Source organism: Heloderma suspectum, chromosome 1 (assembly GCF_057233095.1).
Source record: "Heloderma suspectum isolate Gila_16-S chromosome 1, 16-S_ref, whole genome shotgun sequence".
Classification (NCBI taxonomy): domain Eukaryota; kingdom Metazoa; phylum Chordata; class Lepidosauria; order Squamata; family Helodermatidae; genus Heloderma; species Heloderma suspectum.
Genome location: NC_139458.1, coordinates 423927241 through 423946862, shown reverse-complemented (window position 1 = coordinate 423946862; position 19622 = coordinate 423927241). Strand labels below are relative to the sequence as shown.

The window sequence follows — 19622 nt, the reverse complement described above, 5'->3', positions numbered from 1 at the left end:
GTTGTGAAAGGGTTCCTCTTCACCATGAGCAGAATTCTGCAGTTATCCATTTTAGTTGTCTTCCAGGCCTTTTGCTGTTGCTGAGCTTGCCAGTTGATTCCTTCTTTTGCAGGATGTTCCAAACTGGTGTATTGGCCACTCCCACTGCTTTTGCTATCTCTCTGATGGGTTTATTTTGTTTCCTCAGCCTAATGATGGCCTCCTTCACTCGCATGGACACCTCTTTGGACCTCATGTTGGGAGTTCCAGTGAACATCTACCAAATGCAAATGTAACAGAACCACCTCCAGGCATTTTATCTGCTTGATTGTTTATGGGGTACCCAGGAAACAGGCCACACCTGGCCATGCAGCTGCTTGTCAGCCATTTGTTCCATTACTTATGAGCCACCAACGATGGGTGTGTGTGTATGCCACTGGCTGTCCTTCCTGAATGGTTAGTGCCCCACTTTTGTCAAACCCCTTGAATTACAGCTGAAAGTCCTGACTTCGCTCCCATCTGGGTGTGTTTCCTTTCAACTTCAATGTGGTGGTGTACAGAGGCCAAATGCCAAAACCGTTATCCTTGTTCCAATATTTCTGGCCCTGACTGTATATAAGCAAGCAGGATGCTTTCTTTCTAAAGAAGGATATCTGGGTTTGGTTCTAGAGGAAGTCACTCATGTTTCAGTCCCATTGAAATCAGTGAGAGAAGTTAGTCATGGCTAATTTAAGAAACATTGATTTCAATGGGACTACAGTTACACAAACACTAAACATACAATGTTTCCTGTTGTGTTATGGCTGAGTGTAAGGTGGCCTGCTCTAACCTGGGGCCCTCCAGATGTTTTGGATTTGAACTTCCATCTGCCCCAGCCAGCGCAGCCAATGATTTCAAATGCTGGGAGTTATAGTCCAAGAAGTCAGGAAGGCACCAGGTTGAGGAAGGCCATGTAAGATGGGGAATAGGATCTCAGCTGTAAAACCAGTAGCTAGCCATAGGCAAGCAACTGTGTCTTCACTTCATCCCCCATCCTATCCCATCTGCAATATAGGGATTGTAAAACTAGCCTATCTTTACAGCAAGGGTGTTGAACCTCTTTTGTCCCGAGGGCCAAATCCATTTCAGAGAAGCTCTCAGGGGCTGCATTCCAGTGGTGGGCGGGACCAAGGGAAAAGGGGCCAGTTCACATTTCCAAAAATAGTGGCATATTTTAGCTTTAACTCTCACTGCCAGTAACTAAGCCTTAGAACAGGAGGGGGAAACGTGCAAAAAACAGGAAACCACCAAATGCTCAGTGTTTGGAGGAGAGGAGGTGGGGGCAGAGGAAAGGGGAACCCTGGAGGGCAGGATTGGACCACAGGTGGGCTAAATTTGGCCTGCAGGCCTGAGGTTCAACACTCTTGCTTTGCAGGGTTGTTTGTAAAGTTTACTGAGATACTGTATGTGCAGTGCTTTGTGCACTTACCAGTCCTAGCTAATGTTATTGTTATATTCCAGTGATACAATATGCCTGGCTTACTGTCCCACTCTAAACTGGCTCTTTGCTAGCCAATGCAGGGACATAAACAAGAGAGTGGTCACTTAAGCAGGCAAATGGTTGAGCACAGGCAAGCAGTCAGATACACAGGGTCAGGCTAATGCAGGAGTGGTCAAAAGATCAGGTAGGGATCAAAACCAAGTGAGGAACTCAGATATATTACACAGTCTAGAAGCAGAATCAAGAAAGAGTCCAAGGATCAGTATCACAGAGCAGCCATCACAGGTCAAGGTACAGGGCACTAGAGCTGCTGGAACGGCATTGTTTCCAGCACTGGCTAGAGAGACACTGAAGGCATTTAACAGCAGAGCTGTTGCCCCCACCCAGGGCTCAGCTGCAGTACGTTAGAGCCCTCAGGTCAGCGCCCTACTCATAAGGAGCCCCCTTCCTCCCAATTAGACCTCTGCTGCAGCCTGGCACTTTGCCAAGGTTCTTTGAGTTGGGCCTGCCTCCTCTGGCACCATCTCTCCCTGGGACTTGGTGGGGGGTTCTCAGCCTCTTCCTCTGAGGCAGAGTCTCCATGCTCCTGAGTGGCTTGGAGGCTTCTCCATGGACTCAGGCCCCTGTTGCGGAGAGAGCCCTGGCAGGAACTGGGTATCATCCTCTGTTGGGACCTCTAACTCTTTCTCCTAGGAGGAGGAGTCCAATGGGGGCATGACAGTTAGGTTACTCCAGAATATATGCTTTGCCTTGCCTTGCCTTGCCTTGCCTTGCCTTGCCTTGCCTGACCATCAACCACTGTCCCTTCCCGTCTAGAGCCAGAGAAGCTTTTTCATAAGGACTCCTGTTGTTGTTTCTAAAATGCATTTTGGCATACGCACAACCTGCAGCGGCCACAGTTCTAGAGAGCCCCCCCGGTGCAAAACGTGTTTCCAATGATTTCTTTCAAGGCCTCTCCTCAGATTGATTCCCCTGACCTTTCCCCGCTTCTCTTCTTGCAGCCTCCAGGTTTTTTAGCACTGAAGGATGGATTTGCATCACAAATGGCTGAACATACAGAGCGGCTCCTCTGACAACGCAATCCCACTCTGGGGAGAAATTGCAACGAGAGCAGTTTTATGCTAACCGGAGTGAGCATAAATATTTGATATGCCATTCAGGCTGAGAGCATGAGAAGGTGGAAGCCTAGACAGGAACAATGTCTTTCTGTATTTGCCGTGCTGCGGTATTCTTCTGCTGTTGAAATCTTGACTTTTTCCTTTTTTTAAACAAATCAAATGGATAGACTTGATTTTGGCTACTGGAAAGGGCGGGGGTGGGGGTGGGGGCGGGGAGAGAAGGACTCCCGCACTCCGCTAAATTTAAACGGTACTGATTTAGCTTTTTATTTCTGACTTTGCTATCACTGCAAAATGCAGTGAAGTGGTTGGTGTATCAGATTATTTATTTAGTTATTTGAATTATTTTCATAGTGCGCCTCAGCCCAGAAAGTTCCCAGGGTGGATTACATGCAATGAGTAAAACAAGACAGTCCCTTCCCGCAGGCTTGGGGTCTAAAAAGACACGACACACAAGGAGAAAGGGGTGGCGGGGGGGAGAAAGAAGATTAAGTAGTCTTTCAGCAGGATTGGTAGAATGGCCTCTCTTGCCCTCTCATTTCCCTTTGTGATAGCCTGCTGGAATGACTACTGTTGGCGATGGTCGAGGGAGGCAGAACCTTCATAGATCAGGATTAGGGAGACTCGGATTTAAATCCTCACTCAGTGAGGAACCTCAGGGGGTGGAGGTGGGTGTGACCTTGGGCCACAGTCTCTCAGCCTACTGCACAGGGTTGTTGGAAGGGAAGAATGTTTGGAGGAAGATCTATGCCACTCCAAGCTCCTTGAAGGAAGAGCGGGATAGAAAATGTAAGAGATACATAAAAATGAAATATATATTCTGAAGCACCCCCCTTCTGGCCAAGTTGGACTACAATTCCCATCAGCCCTGTTCTTGCCTTCCCTTCCCCCAGTCATGCTCAGGCAGTGTTCTTATGCGCAGGCAGTGTTCCGTATGGATGAGCATTCCCTCAGCTGTGCCACTCACTTCTAGTATGAAAATGGTACAAGCTCGGATAGTGCAGCCCAGATACAGGTTGACCACTTCAGGTAAAAAGGGATGGCAGAGGAGAAGAGGAAACAGCTGGAGAGCCTTCCCCAACCTGGCCCCCTCTAAATGTGTTGGACTGCAACTCCTGGTTCCATTATCCCCAGCCAGCCTCTTAGCTGGGGATAATGGGAGTTGTAGCCTAATACACCTAACACACTGCACACAAGGTTGGGGAAACTGCAGTGGGCAGGAGAAGAGAGCAAGCCCAGGCTGCAAGCCCACAGCCTGCTCCCTTCTGCAATCCTTTTGAGGAGGGGCCAACAGGCATGTTCAGTAACCCCTTCTGGGAATGCTGCTCAGGACAATAACAGCCCCCCCCGCTTTGTCCAATGTCCTCCCGCGTCCATTGATCAGTTTGTGCCCTACAGAGCGAAACGGGGACGTAGTTCTCTGTATCTTTCAAAGGTTACAAAGGAGGTATTTCAACAGTGCCGTCAACGTGCTTGGTGCTGAATGAGTTTTCGAAGCAAAAAAGAAAAAAAGGGCTGACCCAAGGAACTTTCAGTCTAAAGTGAATGTGTGGCAGAGACGAAAAAGGGCATGGAGAGGCAAACTAAAGGGGTGAATATCAGCTTGGGACCAGGCTACCGGAAAGGCTGTCTTCTCCCATATTAGCTTGACTGGGTTTTGAGATCTTCAAGGGATGCCCATCTCTGAGTCCCGCCACCATCAGAGGTACATTTGCTGGGAACACAAGAGAGGGCCTTTTTGGTGGCTGCTCCCAGGCTCTGGAACTCCCTGCTGCAGGAGGTTAGGTTGGCTCCTTCTGTGTCATCCTTCCGCTGACAGGCAAAGATGTTGTTATTTAGACAGGCCTTTGGCATATAAGCTGGTTTGTTGCTGGAGGGCTTTTAAAAAAGTGGCTGGTGTTCCTTATTTCTTTTATGTTTGTGTTTCTAATAGTGTTTTTATGTATTTGTTTTTACATTACATTTTAATGAAGATTTTGTTTTTAATGCGGATTTTATTGGTAGTCTCCTTCAGCACTACTCTTTGACAGAAAGATGGGACATATAAATACATACATACATACAATCATGAGCCAATGCGGTTACGACAACTTAGGTTCTGTTCGGTTGGGAATCAGGACTTAAGGCAGGGGTGGGCACTTGTGTCCTTTCAGATGTTCCCATCATCTTCACACTTGGCTGTGCTGGTTAGAGCTGATGGGGGATGCTGTCCACCAATGCTTAGAGGGCCACACGTTCCTCAACCCTGACTTAAGGGTTTAGGCTTGACACTTGTTGGAATAGGTGGGTTCTGAGGGAGAGAGATGTTCCGGGCAGAGGTTCCCGGTATAAGGGGCCGCAAGACAAGGTGGGCAGAGTCATTTAAGAGAGCAGGAGATGTTTGGGTGGCTGACGGTGGAGTGATGGTCACAGGGGTGGCGTATATTGTGAAAGAGGGACACGAAAGAAAAGGAAGGGCAAAGCCATGGAGAAACTGGAGGACAAAGACAAGGAGTTTGTACTGGATTCTGGAAGGGGACGGGAGTAAGAACGTTTTCCGACCACCTTGCCTCTTTCCCAAAGCACAAATCTTTTGCATGTTGAGAAATCATTTCCTGGCACAGTGCATGTTTGTTTCTATAGTTTATGGTGGAAGCTGAGCTGCTTATTGACTGGCGATAAATCCACTTCAGATGCCAGTGCGCAGGACAGTTAAAACCCGTCGAGGAATGTTGAATGTTTGGCTGGGGAATAAACTTCACAAGCTATTTATTTCGAGTCAATAAAGGTCTCCGCTTGTCTCTGCATCCCCATATGAATACTATGCTCTAGCGGAAGGAATATGACACAGCATCGTTTCGTGGCTGGAAGAAGAGAGGTGACAGCAAGCTGATACCAGCTATTGACTTGGTAATGCAATTGAGAGCTTGTTGGGAAATGACCGGAAATTAATGACATAATTAGCCTTAACCCCCCCCCCATTATCACTTCAGAAATGGCACTGTCATCTCTCCAAGCTGTTTGTTGTTGCTTTGAGGAATGGGGGTGTGTCTCCTTTGGCGGCAAACCTGGATGTAAAGGAGTGCCAAGCGCACCGTGTAAGTCATGTTTAAAAGGTGAGTAGGGAAGGTCATTACTTTGCCGCCACTGCAGAGACTTAGGTATGAACCCCCCAAACTGCCTCTTCAACTGCCCTCCCCACCCTGGAGCCTCCAACCAAACTCTACCCCAGACCCCCCACCCCTGGCATGAGCCCTGACCCCCGGCACCCATCCCTAGCACGAGCCCCCACCCAGCAGACCGAGGCATGAGCTCCTTCCCAAATCACTGTCCCCAGCCTGGAGCCCCCACCCCAGGCATGAGCCCTTCACCTCCAGGCACCCACCCCCAGCATGAACTATGCCTTGGAGGGGGAATCTGTTGTTATCATGGTATTCTTCTGAGCAAACCCACTGTGTGTGGGCGTGCGCTGGTGTATCCCCATGCTCTACATGTGGGGAAACCTTATCTTACAACTCCAGTGTTGATGAACACCAGAGTCTCCATACCCTTCCTAACAAAACCTGTGATATCAGTGGCAAAACCTACGGTAGTTCATGAGTTAGGGTTGAACTGAACACACAAATCTGGGAAATCATTTTTTCAGCTGTAATGCCAGCCCCCTTTCAAGCCACAACGTGCCTTGGGCAAAGGGACCAGCACATGTGTGGTAAGAGATGAAGGGCAGGAGCACATCTGGATGTACATGTAATTGTTGAACCACAGGGCTCTGGGACCTGTCTAGTCAACAGCCTGAGTGCTCGGACCTGTGAGATATTATACATGGCAGGTAGCTTTCGAAATGCACTTACCGAGAAAGAGGAAGGGCTAACCGCTTGGTCTGTTTTTATACTTAATCTCTAGGTTTTATTCTCAGCCTAATGCAGACACAGTAAAATTCCCTGATTTACCAACTGTGGAGTAGCACTAACTTAATCATATGTTCTTTAAAAAAACACTATTCCTCAAATTAAGCTTTCCATAGCCACAGGTCAGTAGCTTGACTGGAATTCTTAACACTTCCTTCCTAGGTTTCAAAAGGGTATGTCAATTCCAAGACTGGGCTTGCTGCCTGTCCTTGTTTTAGGCTATATTTTTAAAAAAATATGGTGATGACCTAACAAAATCTTGTACACTTGACTTTCTGACTAGTTCTTCCTTAGAAGGGCCCTTACAGAACTGCCCAACAACTCAGGGATTTGGTGCAAGCTGCTTTACAGAGAAGCTGTCTTTTTAAAAGTGTCTACCATACAATCCTAGAGGTTTTTTTAAAAAATCAGGGGAGTTCAAAGAGCAATCTGGAATGGGGGCACCTTCCGAGAGCCTCCCAAATGTTGGGGGTGCACATGCCTCTTTCATCTGTGGCTGAAATTGTTATAGTGTGCTATTAGCCATAAATTTTCCCAGCTATCATACAGACATCAGCTAGAATGGCACATGTCACTTGGATGTTCTTATTTTAATGTAATTTATTACTGGGTAATAAAAGCCTCCACTTTGAAGATAATGGTACAAACAGATGTGGCTATGATGCTAAATTCATTATTTATTTATTTATTTATTTATTATATTTATTAATCACCCATCTGGCTGGTCACCCATTTGAATATAAACAGACATGATTCAAGAACAAATCCTGCCAGACTAATCTGATCTCATTTTTTCATCAGGTAATCTCCATTGTGGAGTGTGGGAATGCTGTGGACATAATATATCTCGACTTCAGCAAAGCTTTCAGCAAAGTGCCCCATGATATTGTTACAAAGTATGCTTTATGTGGACATGCATATCACGTACATGTAAACCAAACACATACATGAGGGATCTTTTGGTGTTGAACTCTGGGCGCTTAGGAAACACTGATACACCCAAAGGCTGAGAGAGTCAAAGACTGCAAGAGGGTCTTTGAAAGCAATTCTTTGATTTATTAAAGAAGAATTTAAAATGAATTAAAATCACATATCAGGGAAGTTAGAACTATACATACATTTGGGGAATTAGACTCATACATCAACATTAAGAAGGTTAAAGATAAGCATATAAAGTCAATAGTACACTGGGATGCATAGAAAATGTTATCTCTGTCTATGTGTGTGCGCATGTGTGTATATTTAGCTGATCATGGAGGAAGAGAGTGAAAGTGGGGGGTGGAGAGAAGGAACTTCCAGCTTGATATTTTTGAATGGGAGAGTAACAGACTGGGGGGGGGGCGATTATGAGAGAGTTTTAGAGCAAATGCAGGGTTTTGGGAGAAAGTGGATGGAGAAACAGCAAAAGCCCAGTGTCAGGAGCGCCCTAGCGGCCTCTTTCAGTCTACTCCAATAGCCAACTCAAGACACAGACAAAAGGATTCTTTTCAAGGCTTTAATCGTTTTACAACTTAATGACTCAGATGCTAATCACCAGCGACTAAGCAATGAACACCAGAGTAGCCTATGCTCCAGGTTAGGCAGTTGGTCCCCGTTTGAAGGAAAATCACTTGCAGACCCTCAACTTATGGGCTAGGGAGAGTTCCTCCCTCTTTCCCTTGGGTCCACGGGACACGACTGTTGCTTGTGTGCCAAATTGGCGCTACACCTCCTTTCCGCGCCCTCCATCGCTTGTTGGTCCCTGCGTCTGCATTGAGCGTCTAGCAAGCCCCCCTCCCACACTCTCTCACTGCCAGGGTCACTATCTCAGGAATGCCAGCAGGAGGAATCTCTGCCAGCTGCTGTGCCTGTGAGGGATGAGCTCGCTCCTCTCCCACGGATTGCTGTTCCTCAGAATCAGAACTGCTCTGGGATTCTATTGGCTCTGTTTCCACCCTGACATCCAGGAGTTTTGGAGTTTGGTATTGCGTTGAATATTAGGAAAAGGGAAGAAAAGAGAGAAGGAAAATAGAAGATGATGCAAAGATTTACCTCTACTTATCTGCTGATTTGTGAAGTGATGGGAAGGTCTGTTGAGTTCCTTCTCAGGGAAAGTAGGGGAGAAAGAGGGGAGGAAAGGGCAGGGGGATTGCTCTTCTGAGCAGAAAGGATGGAAGGAGTCCTCTTTTCTTCTCTCCCTCGCTGCATGTTCTATGAATTTGGGTTGCTGTTTTTATCCTTTTTCTCTCAGGATATAGTAATCAGAATAAAACAAAATAAGTCTTTCTTCCAAGATGGATGTGGGAAAATGGATTTTTTGGTGTCAGACATTAAAGGAAGAAAGAAGACACTGGGATTCTCTTTCCTGATGTGTGGAAAAGATCGGAGTTGATGAGTGTGTAAGGGAAAAACTGGAGGCTAAAATTTCAAGGTCTCTGGTATTGGGTACCTAGGCACACCTACTTTAAATAGCCTGAGTTTGGCCCTGATGTGGTAGGTGTGGTTCCTTTGGGGACTGAGACCAGAGTGTTCACATTCAGCCAGATTTACTTAAATTCTATAAATAAGGATTAAAACAATGACATAAGTGAAATGCATTTATTAAAGAAAGATAAAGAAAAGTTTAATAAGCACACAGCCCTTCAACAAAGCAAAGCCATACTCACAAAGCACTACTTTACTCAAAACAGTAAAGGGACTTTCTCCCACTCTGAACCCTGGCTTCAACCATGTGGATCTTAATACAGCGGATCTTACTCCCCTACTTGCCCTGTTGCCCATTAGCTTTTAACCCCCTCCCCATATTGTACTCAAATGTAAATTGCAAGGCCCAAGAAAATCCTTACAGGTGCATATTTCTGGCTTTCACAGGTCCAGGAGAGCAAGATGGCTAGGGGGATTTGGTGATGGTCTTAAACAAAGGTGGCAAAAGAGCAATGTACGTATGCTTGCTTGTACAATATTGGGTTTTCAGGGTCTTACAGCTTTAAGACGTTGAATTCTTTATTTGCCTTTCTATTTGGCATAGCAGGAAGGTTAGAAATCAGCATAAAATATTTTCATGGTGGAGGCTTCTGTAGTTGTCCTGAGGCAAGATCTGAAATTTGCAAGTGGTACCTGAGGAATTAAGGCAATCAGAACACAGTGGCTGGCCAGAAAGTTTATGCAAGAAGTCTGCATCTCTTCTTGGGTTGTGCAAGGCCTCGATGTCCTATGGGACCTGCTTTTCTGCCCTCCTCCAAGACTGAAACCCCCCCAGTCCCCATCCAGATATAGGCCACATTTTCCCAGATCAGCAGAATTTTTGGGTACTTCGTAAGAATATCCTGATTAGCAAAGTAACTAAAAATGGGCTAGATGAAACACATATCAGGTGGATCCACAGTTGGCTACAGAATCGGACTCAGAGAGTGCTTATCAATGGGACCTTCTCAAGCTGGGGAGAGGTAACGAGCGGGGTACCACAGGGCTCAGTCCTGGGCCCAGTGCTCTTCAACATTTTTATTGATGACTTGGAGGAGGAGGTGCAGGGAATGCTTATCAGATGATACAAAATTGGGAAGGATAGCTAATCTCCTGGAAGACAGAAACAAAATTCAAAGTGATCTTTACCCCTGTTAAATTTCATTCTGTTGTTTTCTGCCCAGTGCTCCAGCCTATCAACAGAATGAAATTTAACAGGGATAAATGCCAAGTTCTGCACCTAGAAAAAAGAAACCAAATGCACAGTTACAAGATGGGGGATACTTGGCTCAGCAATACTACAAGTGTATTATTATACTACAAGTGTATTATAGCCTCCTTATAAAGGAGGCTCCCGTCAGATAAGTGTGACTGAGAAGATTTATACTCCAGTGTATATTATTATCTTTGCTTAGACAATGGTTGACTTAGGCTGTTTCTACACGAGGAATTTATTGTGTGCTCGTGATTGGCTACTCACGGAAGCTTGCAGGTCCAGTGCATGCCGTTGTCAACCTTTAGAATGTCTCCTGCTCCTTCACCGGGAAATTGCGCCATACAACCCCCCCAGAAAAAAGCTAGAAGTAAAAAAGTGAGTTTTCAGCAGCCATTAGATGGTTTGTTCCATTACAAACCATGGGAAGCCCAGTATGGCTGCCAGGAAATGGCGTTTTCACTTCTGCCTTGTGAAAGAGCACACCCTCATTGCGCCACAACATGCCCTGGTAAGGCTGCAGAATATCCTTTAATGTAGAGACAGCCTTACTGACCTGCAATAACTTCAAAGTATGTGTAGTTTCGTTTTCTCCCTCCCTCTCCCTTTTGCTAGGCCTGTTAGAATGGACTTTACAGAAGCCAGTTCTGACAGATGCTCAGCTGTTGGGCTTGCAGCTAGAGAAGGCAATGCCAAACGTCTGAAGAAGCTACTCAAGCGGGGATACAGCATCGATGTTCCTGATAATAGGGGTTGGATGGCAATCCATGAAGCATCATTTCACAATGCAAGCGAGTGTCTGAAGCTCTTAATTCGTGCAGGTAAAGAAATATGGGGTCTTGTATAGGAAGAATACAATAACGCAAGGAAGGCCAGCATCTGTGTTCTTGGGGTGCGCTCCTTTCTCCAGTATTAGAGTTCAGAAGGGCCCGGAAGTCAGGATCTGCAGCAGAGGTTCCCCAACCCCTTTGAGTCGGTGGGGACTTTTGAGAGAGTGTTGTGGGCACTCTCACGAAATGGCTACCACTGGAGGGGTGGCTGTGACATAACCTTCCCTCAGGTCAGTCTGCCTCCATTTTGGGACAGCTGTCCTCACTGTCCCACAAGCTCGAGCCCCCAAATTCACCAGGTAAAAGTGACACCCAGTATGCCTAATTGGTTCCCTTTACCCAACCCGGAGAAGTACCCCAGAAATATGAACACTGTTGGTAGCGCAGAAAGATGAACAAGATGTGGGATTTTACAATTTAGAAACAAAGTTTATTTAATACAAGAGATGTTATCTCTTATAATTGATCACTGATTTCTCAGTCTTACCCTGCCTACTCTACCCCCTCTAACTCCTATTCCCACAACTCCACTGTCTGGATGTAGCTTAACCAAACCCTGAGGCCCTGTCTCCAAACCCTCTCTCTATCCCTATCTAATCAACGCCTGCTCGTCTTTTATAAGCTCAGTCTCCTCTCTCTCCTCTCACTCATTCACACACAAACACACACACACACACCGCCCACCTTTCCCGCGCTCGCTACCAGTTAGTCCTAGCTTACCTGAGTCCTATTTAACACTGCAAACGCATATAAACATTAATATAAACTCCACATGGCGAGCATTGTGCTTTTGTCACAATATTCCGCCCCTACCCCTCAAGCGGAGGACGTTACTTGCCCACCAAGTATGGATCTGGAGCTTGAATGGTGCAGGTAAATGCGTTACGAGTCCAGTTCATAATGTGAGTCCAAAACACTGTTGTCAAAATGTCCGTGTTGCAGTCCTTTTTTCAATGCTGAACCCCCTGCAAAGGAAAAGCTCTCCTCCCACAATGGTCCAGCAACGTTATGGCCGCTGTGTAGAACGGCTGGCCAATTAAAGGCAAGGGATTTAAAGAAACTCTCGCCTGTCCTCCTGCGTCCCCCACCTTCTGGCAGACTGTACAGGACTTGCAGTAATTGGTTGCTTCCTGTGCAGTATTGGGCCAGTAGAAATCGGCTAGTAAACACTGTTGTGTTTTGCCAGCCCTCACATGTCCAGCCCAGGGAGTTTCATGAGCCAGAGACTTGAGGTGATCCCTATGTGGTTTAGGGACAACTAGCTGCCTCTCCCCTGTTTGCAGGTAGCCATTTCCCATAAAGCAGCCTCTTATCCCCCAAATGTGCTCTCTTTGTGACTCACTGAACTGAGCCTCTTTCTGTACAGCTTGAGACCACAAAAACTGCAGGCTAGGATCTGTTACGGTTGCTGTCCGTAGCAGATCCTGAACTTGCTGTCAACTGGCGAACCTGCCTTCCAGGAGCTCAGACATACAGTAGCCTCCTCTGGTTGCTATGCGACGCGTCTGACTAGGAGTAGGCCTCGATGGCTGTGTCTGTTACAGGGCAGGCCTCCTACTGTAGATGGCTGTGTGTAGGCCTCATCTGTTGGATCTGACTTTCTGGCCTTAGTTTGTGGTCTTGTGACTAAAAATGCTTGTCTCCCAGATGTCATAATATCTCGGCCCAACACAAAGGGCTCACTTTGTTCAGAATTCACCCCCACTTCATACGTTCCCTCAGATCCCTCAGGGTTGGACTCGATGGTCTTGTAGGCCCCTTCCAACCCTACTATTCTATTCTATGATCCTCTCCGTGACACAGTGACTCGTGCCAACGGAATCTGAGTAGGTTTGCCAGTAATGCCGTTGTTAGTGACATGTTTCTGAGGTAAAATGTCCTCTTTCTTAACCAGTTGATGGTTTATAAGAGGCAAATCCATCCCTGTGTCTAAGACAGCTAAATAATCCCTTACATTTAACTCTCTCTCTCTCTCTCTCTCTCTCTCTCTCTCTCTCTCTCTCTCTCTCTCGGTGTTATCAATTAGAACATAAGAAGAGCCATGCTGGATCAGACCAAGGGTCCATCTCATCCAGCATTCTGTTCACACAGTGACCAACCAGCTGTTGACCAGGAACCCATAAGCAGAGCATGAGTGCAACAGCACCCTCCCACCCATGTTCCACAGCAACTGGTGTAGATAGGCTCACTGCCTCTGGTACTGGAGGTAGCACAAAGCCATCAAGACTGGTAGCCATTGATAGCCTTTTCCTCCAGGAATTTGTCCAACCCCCTTTTAAAGCCATCCAAATTGATTGCCATCACTGCATCATGTGGTAGCAAATTCCAGAGTTTAAATATGCACTGTGTTAAGAAGTCCTTCCTTTTATCTGTCCTGAATCTCCCCCCAGTCAGCTTCACAGGATGACCCTGGGTTCTAGTATTTTGAGAGAGGGAGAAAAATTTCTCCCTATCCACATTCTCCACACCATGCATAATTTTGTAGACCCCTATCATGTCTCCCCTTTCCCTCCTTTTTTCCAAGCTAAATAATCCCAGCTGTTGTAACCTTCTCTCATAGGGGAGATGCTCCAGCCCCCTTAATCATTTTAGTTGCCCTTTTCTGCACCTTTTCCAGGTCTACAATATCTTTTTTTAGGTGTGGTGACTAGAACTGTACACAGTATTCCAAGTGTGGTCGCACCATAGATTTCTATAGGGGCAGCATGATGTTGACAGTTTTATTCTCAATCCTTTTTCTAATTATGCCTAAAATGGAGTTTGTGTTTTTCACAGCAGCTGCACACTGGGTTGACATCTTCATTGAGCTGTTCACCACAACCCCAAGATCTCTTTCCTGGTTAGTAACCGCTAGTTCATATCCCATCAGGCTATACTTGAAGTTGGGATTTTTTGTCCCAACGGGCATCACTTTACACTTGCTTACATGGAACCGCATTTGCCCATTCTCCCATTTTGAAGAGATACTTTTGGAGCTCTTCACAATCCCTTGTTTTAACCACCCTAAATAATATGGTGTCATCTGCAAACTTGGCCACCTCACCGCTCACTCCTAATTCCAGATCATTTATGAATAGGTTGAAAAGCTTGGTCTTAATACAGATCCCTGTGGGACTCCACTATTTACTTCCCTCCACTGGGAGAATTTACCATTTATTCCTACTCTCTGCTTTCTGTTCTTTAACCAGTTACTGATCCATCAATGTCTGGCACTTTTTCCCATTTCAACATGTGGCAGGACAAACCTTGGGTTTCTTTTACCTCAGGGGTATTTTGGCCTTGTAGTTGCTGGACTATAAGGAAGGCTGAGCGCCGAAGAATTGATGCTTTCAAACTGTGGTGCTGGAGAAAACTCTTACGAGCCCCCTGGACTGCAAGGAGGTCAAATCAGTCCATCCTAAAGGAAATCAACCCTGACTACTCATTGGAAGGACAGATACTGAAGCTGAAGCTCAACTATTTTGGCCACCTAATGCGAAGAGAAAACTCCCTGGAAAAGACCTTGATGCTGGGAAAGATTGAAGGCAAAAGGAGAAGGGGACGGCAGAGACTGAGATGGCTAGATAGCATCACCGATGCAATGAATATGAACTTGAGCACACTCCAGGAGAGAGAGGAGGACAGGAAGGCCTGGCATGCTATGGTCCATGGGGTCACCAAGAGTCGGACACGACTTAACGACTGAACAATAACAACAACAAAGTTGCCTAACTGGAGTAGGTTTGTCTCCCCCGCACCCTCAGTCGAGGGCAATTGGGCTTAATGTGACCCACTAAGCCACAATTATATCAAGCTTTGTCTGTGTTCGCAAATAAAAGGTTTACTTGATATCTTCTCTCAGGATTTTCAGAGGTCTGTTGATTTTTCTCCTTATCAACTTCTCTCTTAAATCCTCCAGATTTACTCATATTTCTGTTCTGGTAATCTTTATTTGTTCTTTATTTGCAAAACTATCAGCTAAATCAGCAGCATCTTTGACAGTTTTTGGATTTTGATCTAGAACCAAAAGTGTTATGTCCTGGCACAATTGATGTAAAAATTGATCTAGAACCATAAGATTTCTCAGATCTTTGTTGGATTTCACACCAGCACTACTGATCAATTTATCAAAATAGTAAGCTTATGACCAAACTCCACATAGGACTTCCATGATGTTATTTTATGTTCCTAAACATCTTTCATGAAGGCAAAAGGAGAAGGGGACGGCAGAGGATGAGATGGCTAGATAGCATCACCGATGCAATGAATATGAACCTGAGCACACTCCGGGAGAGAGTGGAGGACAGGAGGGCCTGGCGTGCTGTGGTCCATGGGGTCACGAAGAGTTGGACATGACTGAACGACTGAACAACAACAACAAACGTCCTTCTGAAAAATTCTGGCCCATATCTAAACCTCTGATATATATACAGCAGCCTTAAAGGTTTCAAAGTCCACTACCCCATCCATAGGAAAGCTATTAAATACCTCAGACAATTCTCCTTTAATCAAACTAGGAATAAATCTAATATAATCATTGGGAGCTATACTCCACATCTGAGCAGCTTTTTCAAATGTGGTGAAAATAACTTGTGGATCCTCACCAGTCACATATGGGGTGAAATCCCTAGGGGATAATTTAGGAAGTCTGGCTTCTTCCTCAGTTCTCCTTTTATCCTCCCTCAACATTTTCTCTTTTTCCAATTTAATCCTTTCCATATTGATTTCTTTTTGGTACCTTATTTTTTGAAATTCAGTCTCTCTCTCTCTCTCTCTGTTGCATGTCTGCCCTGTGTTTCTCTCGCTCAGATTCCAAATACTGAGGCGACATTTCTATATGCACATGTCTTAGTGGATTTACCTCAACCTCTCCAGCACCCCTGCCTCTGAGGTGATCTATTAACATCATTTTTAACTCATCTACTGATTTTTCACTCATATGGGAGATTCAGACTCTTACATCTTTCTAAGAGTCCTTCCTTCTTCTTTCTTAAAAACTCCATTTCTCCCCAGAGTTTTTTTCACCCACACAATATTACTATTTGGGTTTCCTTGAGACAGTGTTACAAAATAGCAATCCAAAACCTAATGTACTTTCCTGTTACTTCCTGATTACAGAAATCTCTGTCCCTGTTTTATTCAGTGGTTTAAGAAATAAAGTTCCTTTATTTCAGATCCCTTCTCTTTGAATCTCCCTGCTCTGCCACTGCTGGAGGCAAAATAAAACACACTTTTTCCATATCCTGACACTGCCATCACCTGTGATGTAATAAAACACATTTTTTTCCGTATCCCAGCGTTGCCACCACTTTTGATGTAACCCTCCCTCAGGTCTGTCTGCCTCCACTTTGGGACAGCTGTTCTCGCTGTCCCACAAGCTTCAGCCCCTAAATTCGCCAGGTAAAAGAGACACCTAACGCACCCAGTATGCCTAATTGGTTCCCTCAGCCCAACCAGGAGAAGTACCCAGAAAATATAAACATGATTGGTGGCGCAGAAAGATGAACAAGACATGGGTTTTTATAATATAAAAACAAATTAAAGTTTATTTAATACAAGAGTTGTTACATCTCATAAGTAATCACTCAGTTCTCAGTCTTACCCTGCTTACTCTACCCCTTCTAACTCCTACTCCCACAATCCCAAAATCTAGATGTAGCTTACTCAAACCCTAAGGTCCCATCTAACCAACTAACTGTCTACTCCTGAAGTTCATAAATTCAGTCTCCAAGCCCTTACCACCTTTCACTCACTCACTACCAAGCAGTTAACTTACCTGGGTTACCTGGGTTCTGCATGCTACCAGTGAAAACCTAAGCAGAGCCAGTGCAAGCAAGCTTCGCTCACTGATTCCATTTCAAAATGAGCGATTTGATTTTTTAAAATTTTCTTTCTTTCTTTCTTTCTTTCTTTCTTTTCTATACTGCCTGATAGCCGAAGCTCTCCGGGTGGTTCATGAAAATTAAAACCACAAAACGCAGCATAAAACAATATAAAATATGAAATGTTTGCAAGGCTAATCTTTCAAGTTATCACCAGCACCTTCTGATAACTACATCAGATCAAAGACATCTGAAGGCTCATCTTAATACACCTTTCTGCAAGTTGTGGAAGCTTGGAATGTCTTGCTCTTCTCCTGGAATCTGGAGCCGATCCTAATGAGCTTACTAATGATGAAGCCACACCTTTGTTTTTAGGTGAGTATAGCCTACTCTGAAAATGTAGGAATGATCCTGGATATTAATTAATCTTTCCCATCTTCTGATGTTCCAAGCTTTTCTCTTTTCATTTCTAGTCATCATCAGCTTATTCATTATCAGCTTATTAGCTGTGGGCTGTGCCGTAAAAGAATGCAAAGATAAAAAATGGCAAGGACTGCAGCAGTTGTCCAGAACTTTACAGTAATCTAAAACTACAGCTAACAAGAATCTGTATTTAGCAAATGTAGTGCTGTTACCGCAACACTTCTGTTGCTCTTATCCTGTGAAGGCACAGTTCCCAGCCAGTTTTGTGGTTGTATCCATCAAGAACCTTTGAGATATATGTAGATGGAAATCGTAAGGCAGAACACGCCTATGTAAAAGGGGGGTGTCAAATGTAACAAATAGCTTTCAAGTATACAAGTATAGTTTTTGAGCCACGAAGCATGCTCATCTAGAAGAATGTACAATCGAGAAATCAGACCAAATAGCAGTATCGCAGAGCTAGCTTTAATTAATGCTTTTGGCTGAAGAATGCTTTAAAATGTCAGTTCAATAGAAATGCACCCGCAGTGATAAATTAGATTAAGTCTAGTCCTCCATGACTTTGTTAGCAAACTGCATAATTCTTTTCTTCTGTAAAACAGAGGCAATGGGATCAACTAGTATCTTTTGTTTAAAGTTTACCTTCCTGTCTTTGAGTCTCAACTGGTTATAAGACGAGGGCAGGACATTTAATCTTTTTTTTTTTTTATGAGCAGCTTCCCGCACTGATGGACAAACTGCTTTGGGGTTTGGGAGGAGCTTCCAAAAGCAGTTTCTGATGTGACACGTGTGTGTGTGTGTACCTGTTCAAATTTGAAGAAGCCAAAAAGTCTCACTGGGTGTGGCAAAGCCCCTGGAAGCACTTAATTGTGTTCTCTCATTAGTATTATCTATCAGCTGATAAGCCAGATGCGTGTTTATTTCACATCTTTTTTAAATGGGGTATAGCTACTTTTTAAAATTTTTATAAATTGTATTAATTTTCCATATATAAAGACAAACAAACCAAGAAAAATACATCAAATTTACATCTAATTATTGACAGAGGGAAGTACATTTAACATATCTTTCCCCCTTAACTTTAGAGATAAAAATGTAGGTGGAATCCATTGACTGCTTGGAGGTTTTCTTTGTGGTTCTTCATAATAACAAATTATATTTAGGGAGCAATCCTGTGCCTCTAGACAGCATCTGAGGGGTCATAGGATACTTTAGGTTCTCAGATCTGAGGCTGGATGAAACCCTTCTGCTAGATGGGCAAAATAGCCCATCTAGCAAAAATGCAGAGCGTGAGGATGAGGAGGTGACACTCCTCCTCTCCTGCATGGGATGAGTGTAAACTCTCCGAGTTTGGGGGCTTGCGATCATCATAATGGGGTTAGAACATAAGAGCCATCATTGATCAGACCAAGGGTCCATCTAGTCCAGCATTCTGTTCACACATTGGCCAAACAGCTGTCGACTGGGAACCCACAAAGAGGACACAAGTGCAACAGCACCCTCCCATGCATGTTCCTCAGCAACTGGTATACATAGGCATACTGTTTCTGGTACTGGAGGTAGCACAGAGCCATCAGGACTAGCAGCCACTGATAGCCTTCTCCTCCAGGAATTTGTTTAATCCCCTTTTAAAGCCATCCAAATTGGTGGCCATCACTACATCGAGTTGGGGATTTTTTTGCCCCAACTTACATCACTTTACACTTGCTTACATTGAACCGCATTTGCCAACTCGGATGCCCATTCTCCCAGTTGGGAGAGATCCTTTTGGTGCTCTTCACAATCCCTTTTTGTTTTAACCACCCGAAATAACTTCAGGTTTGTGCCCTTAATCTCTTTTCCATAATCTGAGGAAAGCCTTTGAGAAACATTGCTGCATACATTCCTGATTTTTAAGGAATAGATACTTTCCAACTAAAAACAGGAGTGATGTCTTCCATCCAGTTTTAGACAAGAACGTCTTCAACTGTTAAGATGGTTGGAAGAGACAGGGCCAACCTTATGAGCAGCAGAGTGAAATGGCTGCTTCAGGCAGCTGATTTTGACTATCATGAAAGGGCAGCAAATGGTTCGTTCGTTCATTCATTCATTCATTATATTTTTGTACTGCCCATTAGCTGAAACTCTCTGGGTAGTTCACAAAGATTAAAAACCATTAAAATACATTATACAAAGTGCAAAACCATTTAAATAAAAAAATATAAACAGACAGCATACACTCAGCCAACATATATCTAAAAACAATTTTTGGTTAGTTATTTAATGTAATATATAAGTTGTTATTGTTTTCTTTTTACTGCTAGAGAAGAGGAGAAATGTTTCCGGCATTTTCTGCCTCAGGTGCCAAAATTGCATTGCTGGTCTTGGGTACTGTGTACTTGGGCAGTGGTGGTCTTGGACCTATGGAGGAAAGTTTGTCCTTTCTTGTCCATATATTTCCCCCAAATTT

At 44.6% G+C, this 19622-nt stretch overlaps 1 pseudogene across 1 annotated transcript in view; it reads left to right on the top strand.

Moving 5' to 3' along the window:
• The first annotated feature begins 6208 nt into the window (after positions 1-6208).
• LOC146360254 (ankyrin repeat and SOCS box protein 3-like) overlaps positions 6209-19622 on the top strand; it is a 33394-nt pseudogene continuing 19980 nt past the window's right edge. The window contains exons 1-3 of the transcript XR_014786132.1: positions 6209-9381; positions 10735-10940; positions 16968-17125. The product of XR_014786132.1 is annotated as an ankyrin repeat and SOCS box protein 3-like (transcript). The remainder of the gene's footprint in view (positions 9382-10734; positions 10941-16967; positions 17126-19622) is intronic.